This window comes from Tupaia chinensis, unplaced genomic scaffold (assembly GCF_000334495.1).
Source record: "Tupaia chinensis unplaced genomic scaffold, TupChi_1.0 Scaffold145519_1, whole genome shotgun sequence".
In the NCBI taxonomy this organism is placed as follows: domain Eukaryota; kingdom Metazoa; phylum Chordata; class Mammalia; order Scandentia; family Tupaiidae; genus Tupaia; species Tupaia belangeri.
In genome coordinates, this window is record NW_006205376.1 from 1306610 (window position 1) to 1318780 (window position 12171).

Genomic DNA, 12171 nt, shown 5'->3' on the forward strand with positions numbered 1-12171 from the left:
TACCATGAATCTTTTGGGAGTTCTGCAGCACGGAGCGTTGTTCTGTTCAAACAAACAGCTCTACCATCCCGGTCTTGTTTTGGCAGTAAAGTTCAGGGGAGTGAGTATTCCTTGTTTTTCCATAGAAAATAACATTGTCCATAGGGCGTGGATTTGTTTTGTAAAAATCGTTAGTGGTAGCATTAAGCCGCTGTGAGTATTCGAGTGACCATATTAGTGAGAAATTGAGTCTTTCGAATAGAAATGAAATTCTTTGTGGTAAAAATGAAAGCATGTGACAGGAAATGTGTGCTAAAAATATTTGTAAAGCTGAAATGAGTTCATTTTATCGAGTGGTTTTCCCGTTGTTTCTGCATGGATGTAAACCTCCCCGAAGAGCATCCACACTCTGAACAAGATGAACTGAGACTTAAACTGGCAGTCCTCTTTGTCACCAGGGTTCTCTTTCTGCCATATGTCGCTTTGCTTCAGCCTCAGGGGGGCGTGCACTGAGTGTGGAAGGCTGAGGGTGGGGTGGGTCCCGAGCCCCCTCCTGTGGCTGCATGCCCTGCCTGGCCCTGTTCCCAGTTCCTGTGTTGCTACCAGACTGAACAACCCCATCCATATCTGCCCCAGCTCTCTCTCCTCCCTTCCAGACAGAAGCCTGGACTCCTCTGCAGGGATTCCACCACGTTTGCATAACGTTCATGGCTCGGGCGATCTCTCCATGGCTTGTCATCATACTCTTTAACATGAAATGTTAAAAAGAAGAAGAAGAAATGTGGCAAAAAGGAAGTATTTTTCTTCTCCATCAGTGCAGATCTTTTTCCTGAAATAGCTGCCGTCCCTTCTTGTTGCAGACAGTTAGGGATGATTGGTGACAATCAGTGCTCCCTCCTGGAAGGCAGGCTGAGTTGCAGAGGGAACTGCTGCTAGACTGGAGGATGAGAAGCTCGAGTGGTCAGTGTTGGTAAATGGAGAGAAACTGTCATCTCCTGCTTTCTGCTCGAGTGGACAACACCCTGCAGACATGGCCTCTGCACCAATGTGGGCTTCCTAAGTTCCTTTTAAGGCTTTTAAACTGAAAGACAGTAATGCAGCACTTCCTGTCCATACTTCTTAGTGATTTTATTGCTCTTAAATCAGCTAAGAACAAATTTAAAATGTACATATGTAGTGTACATATTATTTGTAACAGTTTTATCTTGTTTGATGACTTGGAAAAACTTTTCACTTTTAAGCTCTTGCATGTAGGCATACCCTACTCACATGAAAAATGCAATATGATAGAGTCTGATGAGTAACTCATGGGAAATATCGTACAGTTCTTTGAAGGGACGGAGATGTCTTCATTTAATAGAATAGGTCGTCAGGAAAGTCATGACATGTTTTCCCATGCAAAAATGTGTCATGACTTTCGCAATAACCCAGTACTTTCAAACCTACATGTAACTTAAATTGCAATCTAGGGTGAAGGTATAAACTTAACCAGTCTGTTTAGATACTAGAAAAGACTTTAAGTCATCAAGAGTAGATAGAAAGCAAATAAAAGGTTTTTTTTTTTTATTTTTCAGGTTTTTGCCGTAGGGTGTGTACATTCACCTGGAAAAAGACAGAGAAAGAGAAAGTGAGAAGTAATCCCCTCAGGGGATGACCATGTCACAATCACTTTTCCTCTGTTTTTCTCCTGGGATTTTGGGTGTGTGTGCGTGCGTGCACACACACGCTCTCTCTCTCTCTTTTATACACATTTAATTTGTCAACAAATCCTGCTTCAAGGTACTTGAGGGGACTTGAGAACATCTGGAAAAATGGAATTAAAGTACAAGTTTATTTTCAAAAATTTTTTTGAAATCCATGTGTTTTTCAGGATATTCATTTTCCATGAAGTTTTTTGAAGACATCCCCCCTCCACACCCATATCAGATTGACTTGTCTTATTGCCTCTGCTGCTACTTCCCTGGTTCAAGCTACACTTAACTTTCTCAAAGGGAAAACACCTCTGTCCTTTTGGTCATGTACAAAGCCCTGTCTGCTCTACCCCAGCCCTGCCCCATTAACTGTATGACCACCTCAGCATTAAATATGAGCCCTGGTCTGTCCATGTTGTTTTTTTCCGTCTTCGAACTCATCAACCATGCTTCTCCCACAGGACTTTTACAGTGTCACACTTAGCGTGGAATGCTAAGTGCTCCAAGCATTTGCAACACTATGTCTCTGTTCCCTGTCACCTTATCAGGAAGGTCTTCTTTGACCTCCCTGCATTCAGGTAACATGAGCCTCTCACCTCACCGCTGTCTTGGCCCAGCTTTGCATTTGCTGCAATTTCTGCCATTTAGCAAGTCATTGTAAATGTGGACTCGGTTGTACCTGTGGATGCTGTGTATCTCAGCATTGAGGGAGGTAATGGACTTATGCTGTTGCTTCATAAACATGGTTTGAATGAATGAATTTGTTCCTAATATTCATATGTCGTCTTTATGCACTTTCTTTCCAAATTCATTGGGATAACTGGAAGTTGCACTGCAATTAATTCTTCTGTTAGGAAATTTAAAAGTTCAATGAGTAAGTGTAAGAGAAGTTAATAAATTGTAAAAAGTTGCAGTATTATCCATTTCTTCCCCTCAATTTTTTTTTTTTTTTAATTCATGGTAGTGTGTGCATTCACAGGTGAGAAAGCAAGAAAGGCATGAGAAGCACCATGGACGGGTCTCATCACACCATAATCCTTGCCCCCAGCCTTTCAGCTTGTCAGGATCCTGGCACAGACATACCCCCAGCACATTTCAGGTAGACCAGGCCATGGATCTCAACCCGAGGAAGGCTTTGTGGCTTCCAGCCCTGCAGTGCAGTATGCTACTGAGTGTGTCACCAGGCTGGGTCCCAATTTTAAAGAGTAAATATCCTTGCTCAGTTACTTTCTGTCTCCCTTGTTGAGCAGAATGAGAGTAATGAGTTTCTTCCCATTGGAAGGCTTAAGAGGCTAAGTTCATCTAAAGGCTATGAAGATAAAGTAGGGAAGGGGTTAGTGAATCTGAGTCTATAAATGGGCTCCATAAATGGTTTTGGGGGATGACTTACTAGGCTCTATTGGAAGAGAGGAGAGATGAAGAATAGGCTTTGGAGTGTGAAACCAAGAAATCTGGAGAAGCCTATTCTTGGTTTGAAGAAAACTGTGGATAAATGAAAAAACATTTCACATGTCTTGCTATTAAGGATGTACTTCTTTATTTTTAAATTTCTTTTTGTGTTTTATTTTTCGCTTGAAGTCATTTCATTCTTTGAAGCTCTCCTAAAGGAGGGAGATAGGAAAAGAAAGAAGATTGAGCGCTGGCAGGTGGCATGGTAGTTGAGGGTGCTGGACTCCTACATAACTGACCGGGGTTTGTGTCCTGGATCTGGCGGCTTGCTTTTGCCCCACCCCACCCCTCCCCACTCCCATTGCTTTGTCTCTCTCTGGTCAAATTAAAATAAATAAATTAATAAATGATTGATAGATAGATAAATTAAGTTAAATAAAATAATTATTTTTTAAAAAAGAAGATTGACCTAAAGGTAACAGTTTAGAAACATTTCCTCTTAATCTTGGAAAACTCAATTTGGATGGATAGAAAACCAGTGTATGAATGAAAGTGAGAACTGTTTATATGTTTATACTTCATGCAGTTTCTTTCCGAATTTCATTGGGATAATTGGAAGTTGCACTGCAATTAAAATTTATGAACTATTTGTTACACAATAATATACTTAGTCTCTGCACTAATGATGATACATTGTTAGATCACTTGACTTCTGAGGATATAAATTTTAAGTCTAGCCAAAAAACATACAAAGCTTGAAAATGATTATCTTTGTGAATTACCAGTTTGTCAGTTTTTCTTTTAATGTTGCCCAACAATTTTTTTCTCCATTTATTTTCAGCAGAGTTGCTAATTTAGAGTGTAAAATAGCAAAGTCGTGATAAAAATAACAAGTAAAGAAGATATTTTCAGTTCTTCTTTGATCTAAACTTTACGAAAGATTTGTATATTGGGTGGTAACAAGACATGCTTAGAGACAGGAAATAAAACTTGGTGTACTAGATTCTCTACCTTCAAGGAAGTTGAAGTGTGCCTCCTCCATAGACATCAAAAAGCAGTGACCAGGAAAGACAAATGTCAGAGGAGAGATACAGAAATATGTGTTTGGAGAATAGAAAAGGAGGAACAACTGTTGAGTCAATTCAAGGAAATTCAAGGACCTTTCCTCAAAAAAGAATTACACTGGAACTGGATATTAAGGAATGTGTTTAAGGAAGCACTATCAAGCTAAGAGAACCTACGTATGCAAAAAACAGAGACATAATAAGACTATAATGGGCTCCAGGAGCGGAGACATAGCACTGTGACCAGAGCAGTAAGGATGCGTAGCTGTTAGCAGATTAGATGAGGAGCCCTTCAGATGGATCAGTGTCTCATGTATGCAAATTAGAGTTTCTCTCATATAAGTTTTTTTGTTTTTATTATTTGTTTAAGAGGTCTTTGCCTTAGGGCGCATGTCAGAGAAACAGACAGAGAGAGGGAAAGTGAGAAATCACCCTCCCCCCAGGGGAGATGGCCATGCCACAATCCACTCTCATCCTGGGATCTTAGGCGTGCATGCGCCCGTGGTTGGTGTGATTTTCAAGCTACTGAGTCTAGGACTCAAACCATGGTTGGCCATGTGGGAGTCCAACGACATAACCGGAGTAGTAATCATGGAATAAATAATAAAGTAGTTATATTTTTTATTCATAGGACCAATATCATAATAGGCATAGCCAAATGTGACTTAATAAATGTAGTTTTAAAGTTCAAAATTGGAAAAAGGGGTTGTCTTTGATGAACTGGCTCATTCTTTTCTTCCCAGCTTCCTTCTAATGTCAGCCAGAAAAAAATACAGGAAATAATAGATAAGCTAGATACAGTATTTGCTTTCTAAGTTTTGTATACTGGAACAATCCCCCACACTGTTAGAGACTTAACACACAGTGTGATTGTACTCCTGGATTGGAAGCTAGCCAGGGGGAAATGCAGGCCTCTTGGGCTGGTTCCACCCCAGGGAGGAAGGAAAGCCAATACCTCACTTGGTAAACCGTTCAATATTAAGTGTTTAGTAAAATGGGGCTTACAGCCACATGTATCTTTAAAAGCAAGAGTAGCAAAATAAAAAGGAAAGCTAAGATAGAGGATATCATTATACCTTTTTTAGAGAGGCAACTTCATTTGTCAGATGGAGTGTTTTTTTAAAAAAATTGCCAAAGTCAAAAGAATTTCAAGGTCTATGTCTGTCTGTCTTGCCTTGTGTTTAAGCAGTATCAGAAGAGCGGGACAAACATTTCTCTAATTTTATAAGGAAGTTGAGTAACTTTCTCATGGTCACAAAACAAACAAATGATCGTGTCAAAATTTTGACCTTTTAGCTAACCTACCCTGTTCTCTCCTAGAGGAAAAAAAAATTGCACTTCCCAGATAAATATAGACTTACTTCTCACAGTGCTGTCGGGTACCGATCCTGACTGTGGGTCTATGGGCTAGCATTTGAAGTAGTTGCTTTTGGTTTAAAAACTAGATGGCCCTCAGGAGCTTTTCCTGCTTGGTAGAGTTCATGTTATCTATTACTGCCATGAAGGTAAATTAAAGTTTTCAAAAAGTGAATGAACAATGTCAGTAACTTCAAAACAAAGTGTTAGAGGAACGTGGGCTGAGAAGTAGACGGCAGTCTAATTAAAGCTCACAGAAATTAGTTTACAGAAATAGCATTAGGCTGGGACGCTTTAGCTGCTGGAAATCGGGTTTAGAGAAATCAAGTCCAGAGGGCCAGCCCATGGCATGGACATTAAGTGGCTGGATCCTACATAACCAACTGTGTGGTTCAAGTCCTAGACCTGGTGACCTGAGAAACACACCAGGCACTTGTGCATGCATGCCCAAAATTCTGAAAAAAGAGAGATGGAAAAGAAAGGATTGCGGTGTGACTGTTCCCAATTTGGGGAGGGGTTGCTTTCTCACTTTCATTCTCTCTCTTCCTCTCGGTCTCTCTCTGGTGAGCACATGCAACTTCTGGTGCAAAAAAAAAAAAAAAAAAAAAAAAGTCCAGAAGAGTAAACCAGTAAAGCATGTACGAAATTAATGACGACCAGCGAAGTCTAGAAGAATTTGTTTATGGAGTGTATTTTTCCCCCTATTGTGAAGAGAAGAGTAGTCTGTTGTTGGTTGCTTGTGACTGAGATCATTAAAAAACAATTTCAGTTGGTTTTACCAGCATCCTTGTCAAAACTTACAAAATATTAGCCAGTTTGATTTTCTTCTCTCTCAAAGCGCAGATAAATTTATTGTGAATAAATGGAAAATAGTTTGGCAGTCAGGAGAAGGACAAGGAGAAGCCAAGATTCTGGCTAATTTGTAAACCAGACATCTCGAATAAATGAGCTATAACTCTTAGGGGAAAAAAAAATCAATAATTTTTGCCTTTCAAGTTCTTTTCCTACATCTGTTTTTATGTCTTTGACACTTTTTGAGCTCCCTGGGCAGACAGGAACCTGGGCATGACTGGCATGCCCACATCGATTTTGAATCTGAACCCCAGAGCTCAGTATTGTGCCAGGGTGCCCTACCTCTTGTGCCACTGTGGCTGGGCCAACACGATTGGTTAGCTCAATCTCCAGCCCTTCTCTCTCCCCAGAGATTAGGGGGAAGTGGGGCTGAAAGTTCTAGGCTTCTAACCAAGGCTTGATCTTCCTGGTAACCAGCCTTTATGCTGAAGCTCACTAGGGTCACATCCAGAGTCACCTCTCTAGAACAAAACACTCCTGTCACCCAAGAAAGCCCAAGAGTCTTAATGAAGCTTAATAGGAACCATGGATTCTTCCATTGTCCTCATCACTCAGGAGATTACAAGGGTTATAGGTGCTATTTTTTGTCAGAAATCAAGAACAAAGATCAAATATGTATTTCTTACTACATCAGAAATGGGTTTTAAAATCTTATTTTCCCTACCTGTGAAAAAAGGCCACATACTTAGCTTGTAAGTATTGACTGTGACTTAAAGTGGATTCACATAGTGTTCTGAGCCTAGGTAATTCCTGTTAATATTTGCTAATAAGGGACTGGCAAGTGGTGTGGTGGTTAAGGGTGCTGGACTACCACATGGCCAACTGCAGTTCGTGTCCTGGACCAGGTGGCTTGCTTTCTCACTTTCCCTCCCTCTCTCTCCCTCGCTCTCCTCCTCCTCTCTCCCTTTCCTCCCCTTCCTCTTTCTGTCCCTCTCTGGTCAAGTTATAATAAATAAATAAAAATAAAATAATTCTTTAAAATATTTGTTAGTAAGTCTTCATAGTGTCCCCATTTAATATTTTTGGTGGAAGTTTAGCTTAACGGCTCAAAATTATGAAACTCATTTCAGATAGCTTCTTTGGCAATCCCAGCCTGTTATCATAACACCAAGAAGGGGGTTTTCATCCCAACACTACCCATTGCAATCTCCGACACCTGGGTGCCACCCCACGGTGATACATTTCCAATTTAAGGGGTTATGGTGTAGCCCGGGTATTGCTGTTTTCGTTGTGAAAGTTCCACAGGGAGATTCTAAGGGGTAGTCATGGTTGAGAACCACTGACCAAGAAGCATGATTTTAGAGAAGCGGCTCACCCCTTCTGGTTTCCTGGTTCTCATGGAGTAGATGGTTGGGGAAGATAACTTTTGCTCAAAAGTTAGGAAGACAGCTGACACTATAGTGTGCTGGGTACGCAGGGCTTAGAACAGTAAAAAAGATGATACTGACATCATTAGTGCACGACATACATCCTGGAGTGGGTTACAAGCCGAGATGTGCTGGATCAGCTGTGCCAGCGCGCTGCCGACGCGGTCCCTGAAGCCTCGATGTGTTTACCTGCCCAGGGTCACACTGCTAGCTGGGGACACCATCAAGACTGGAATGCAGTTGGTTGCCATGATTATTTAAGTCAAGGGTCAAACACTTTTTCTTTAACTGCCCACATCATAAGTATTTTACACTTGATAGGCCATATGGTCTTCGTTGAAGCTACTCTGTTTGACCAGTGTAGTGAAAAGCACCACACACAGTGTGAAAGTGGATGCATGCCGCTGGAGTCCTACCAAAATAAGTGCTGGGCTGGATTTGGTCTGTGACCCGCACATTGCAGCCCCTGATTGAGGGCTGCTTTACTCTTCCTACTGGACTGTTGGCTCCTTGAGAGCAAGTTGAGGATCTTACCCAGTCCACATGGTGCGTGCTGCTTGCTCATCCTATTACAGTACCCTGTGCTCCAAGGCGGTCAGTACGTGCTTGTTGAACTAACGCATGCAGCATAGGCAGCTGTCACCCTTTATTCTATCGGGCTGTCGCGAAAGTTATGGTGCATTTTTTTGCGTAGAAAAAAGTCATGACTTTTCTGACAACCCAATACTTCTCAAACTCTTCCAGTTGGGAAGAATACATACACACATACACCAGCTATGGAAAGGAGATGCCCTGAAGTGTGTGGCAGATTGTCGTTGCTGGATTTTGCTAGACTTCTTGCACAGATTAGAGATCTATATTTCCTCTGTGGACCTTCATGATTCTATCAATTTCTTAGTTGATGTATTTCTTTAACTTACTTGCTTTTATACACTAGGATGTCTTTAATGATTTCTGTGAATACTGTTAAGTTCTCAAAACATCTCCAATGTATTTGAATTTAAGATCACTCTAGTCCTTATATGTGGTGAATTGAATAAATACTGATGGGTCCTTACAGCCTCAGCAATAATGGAAATACAGCCCCAAATCATGGACGACTCCTTTCTCATGCCACACACATACTGACCTGTTGTACAGGGCTGTAAGTTGTAGTGGGAAGTGCATGTAACCTTGGCATCAAAGCCCTGGAGTGAGGGCTCACCATATAGCCTGGTGGCTAAGAGGGCTGGGTCCCACACAGCTGACTGTGCAGTTTGAATCCTGATCCTGGTGGCTTGAAAACCACACTGGCGTGTATATGAGTGCGTGCCCAAGAGCCTGACAGGATGGAGAAATAGAGGAAGGGCGTGACCATGTCCCATGGGGCGGGGGATGCTTTCTTTTTCTCTATTTCTTTCAGGCTAACACACGCACCTTCTGGCAAATGAAAAAACAAAACAAAACAAAACCCTGAACGAGAGTGACTCTTAGCTTTGCCGCTATTAACCAACCGTACTTGCTTGGGTTGTAATATTGCGGATATTTGTGCTCATACCTTTAGGGATGCTGAAGGTGAAATGAGGTATGATATACGTGAATGTATCCTTTGACCGCCTTTCTAACCCTCGAGTTGGTCTGGGTCAGGCCTCACAGAAACTACAGTGGTGTAGCCAGAGCTGAGTAATACTAGACGAGCGTGGAGTAGACCCATGGGAATATGCTCACCAGGTTCTAGAGGCAGCGTCTAACGAGTCTGAGAATGGGGAGGCCTCAGGTCTGAGACGCAAGTGTAGTTCAGAAACAGGAAGCAGAACAAGGAGGTGGTCGGAAGTCTGAGGAACTGGAGAGCAATTGAGAAAAAGTTCAGAGCTGGGAACAGGCGGGGTGGTTTCAACTCTGTCTTGATCTTCTTAGCTTTCTCTAATCAAGACTCATGTTCTACTCTTGTATTTCTTAAGTCGTAGCGTTTGGTATCCTGAGTGTTGTGACGCTGTTGGCTACAGAGTCTTGGCTGAAATAGCGACAAGGGGTCAGGGGCTAAGAGCTGTGCTGTAACAGATGTAATGACTTGTTTACCTGCTGAGTGAAAGCCAGAAAATTGTGAGCTGGAGTCTCTGCCCAGAAGGTACTTACAAACTAAATTTAGACATGACATCTAACATCAGCCTAACCACTCAACACTGCAGTTTAATCATCTTTATAACGGACATAGCCGTGCCTGCCTTACCTTCCCTCATAGGGTTCTTGAGAGGAGCAAATGAACTAATGATGAAGGTGCTTTGAACGGGACAGTTTGGCTCAGAATAAGCGCTCAGTGTTAGATATTATTACTACCGTTATTGCTAATAGTTGGAAAGTGACTTTGTTGTCAGTCATCTAAGTTTTAAGGCACTATGATATCCAAGTTAGGGCGATATTTTTTGACATTGAGAATAAATAGTTTTGAGTGTATTCTGTTGAAAGGCATGTCTCCTAATATCCGTGTACCTTTGTCTGGAGCTGTTACAGTGCACTTGTTGTATAGGCTCTTCTTGCTATCCAGAGAACAATCAGTTAAGAATAGATCACTTTGAAAATAACTTATTTATCCCCAGGGAGCATAGCCTAGTCTACTTAGTACCCTGTTGGTATATATGTGTGTTAAGAGTCTTCAGTAGGAAGTCAAGTTGCTTGTCAAATGAAGTGTTTTGCCCAGTCTTGGAGTGTAAACCTGTAGGAGATAAGAAGACAAGCCTATCAATTTGGTGCTTAGAATCATGGATCAGTGGTGTGCTTTTATATTCACGGGTCTTAAAAGCTTGTCTCAATGAAATAAAACTGCCTATATTATTCTGCCTCGACCTACTACGATTCTCTGTCTTGTTAATTATTACGCTTTACATGGTCGTGCCTAAAGTGGCATGCAGAGTCATTTTATAACCACTTCAAGGACAGGGCCAGTTCCTTTGGAGATTCCCTATAGTTGCTTACTTCCGTGCCTCCACGTCTTTCAGACTGTGGGCTTTGCAGGGGAAAGGAGGAGGGAGGTGGAGAGAGTGAAGAGGAAGCTGACTGGCACCATTGCAGAATTTCATCTGAGGTTCTAGGCTGTGGCTAACCAGGTTGGAGACTCCATGCCCAGAACTCTGGTGTCCTGGCTCCTGCCCTAGTGCTGTCTGGGGTCAGTGCATTGTGGGATTGTGTAGCTTCAGAGCTGGGAACGCATTGGACCAGGTCCCAAGCCTAGGGCAGGTCAGAGTTTCAGTTCTTGATTTCACTCAGGTCATGGGGACAGCCAAGATGATTACCAGGAAGTCATGAGGAGGTGCCAGTAATGGAGACTGGGAAGTGTGGGAAATAGCCCAGGCAGTATCCGTCAGGCACATGTGTAAGAGTGCCCAAGGCAGCTTTTTCCAAAATGGGTTCCCAGACACGCTAGCCTCACGGAGTGTTGCCTTTAGGATATATAGTGGAAAAGTTTGCAGGACAAACACTGTGCTTATTGTTAAACAGGTTTCTTAATATAGAGGTTTTCAGAGCCTTTATATGCCCCGGCGTTATCAGCATACAGGTGAAGCTTTGCTATTAGGCAGCTCTCAGCTATTTGGTACGGAATCCTGGAATTCGGCTACAGGGGGGGGGGTGTTGCAGAAAGAGCTGAGGCATCTTCTCGGCAGCGTTGTGTGTCATCGGACACATGTGGGGGACAGTTGTCCCAGGATGTGTGGTGTGGGCCATGAATTTTGCAGTGACTGTTTTGCCTGGGCGATTTAATAACTGCTCTTAAATCCTGTGAAGTTCCGAAGGAAGCTGCAAACACCCAAGAAAGTTCTCCTGCCTCTCATTAAGTGCTGTTTTTCTCTCTCAGCCTAATCATTTGACTAGTATTTGTTACTGCTCATAACAAAATTAAGATCAGTCCTTCTTACCTGAAGTAAAAGTAATTTAACCCATAATTAAGGAGGAAAACGAAACAATTAAAGAATGGGTTTTAACCTGTGTATAGCTGGCTCTGAATTGGGCAGATAGGTTTCCCTGATCTTTTCAAATGCAAATGAAATGGTATTTTATAAGAAAAGTACTAAGGGAAATATATCTAAAATCTTTAACAATGGAATTTTTAAAAATGAGGGCAAATGGAGTGTTGAGGGGTGACGGAACTTAATGAATGTCTTGGACGGTCTCACAGGCTCCAGAAATCATCACACACACAACTTACTCTTCTTGGTTCTTGTTTTGTTTTATCTGTTTCTTTCATGGGGTGGGAGGACACTCTCAGTAAGGTCTTGCTATCCTGTAGACCCTTCCCGAGCCCTCCAGCCAGCAGGATTTTGAGTGTGAACGTGCCTTTGGGTGTACCCAGCGTGTTCAGTGTCCGCACCCTGAGCCTTCCATGTGGCTGCAGTATTGTCGGGGCACCCTCCTGACAATACTGCACCACCGTGGCTGGGGCATAATCTCAGTATCGATATCTTTAATTTTAGAAATATCTGTGTATATAAATAAGAATAT

At 42.2% G+C, this 12171-nt stretch overlaps 1 protein-coding gene across 7 annotated transcripts in view; it reads left to right on the plus strand.

Annotated features, from left to right (window-relative positions):
- The window catches only part of FGD4 (FYVE, RhoGEF and PH domain containing 4), a 172575-nt gene that overhangs the window by 52337 nt on the left and 108067 nt on the right, over positions 1-12171 (plus strand). The gene's annotated exons all lie outside the window — the stretch shown is intronic.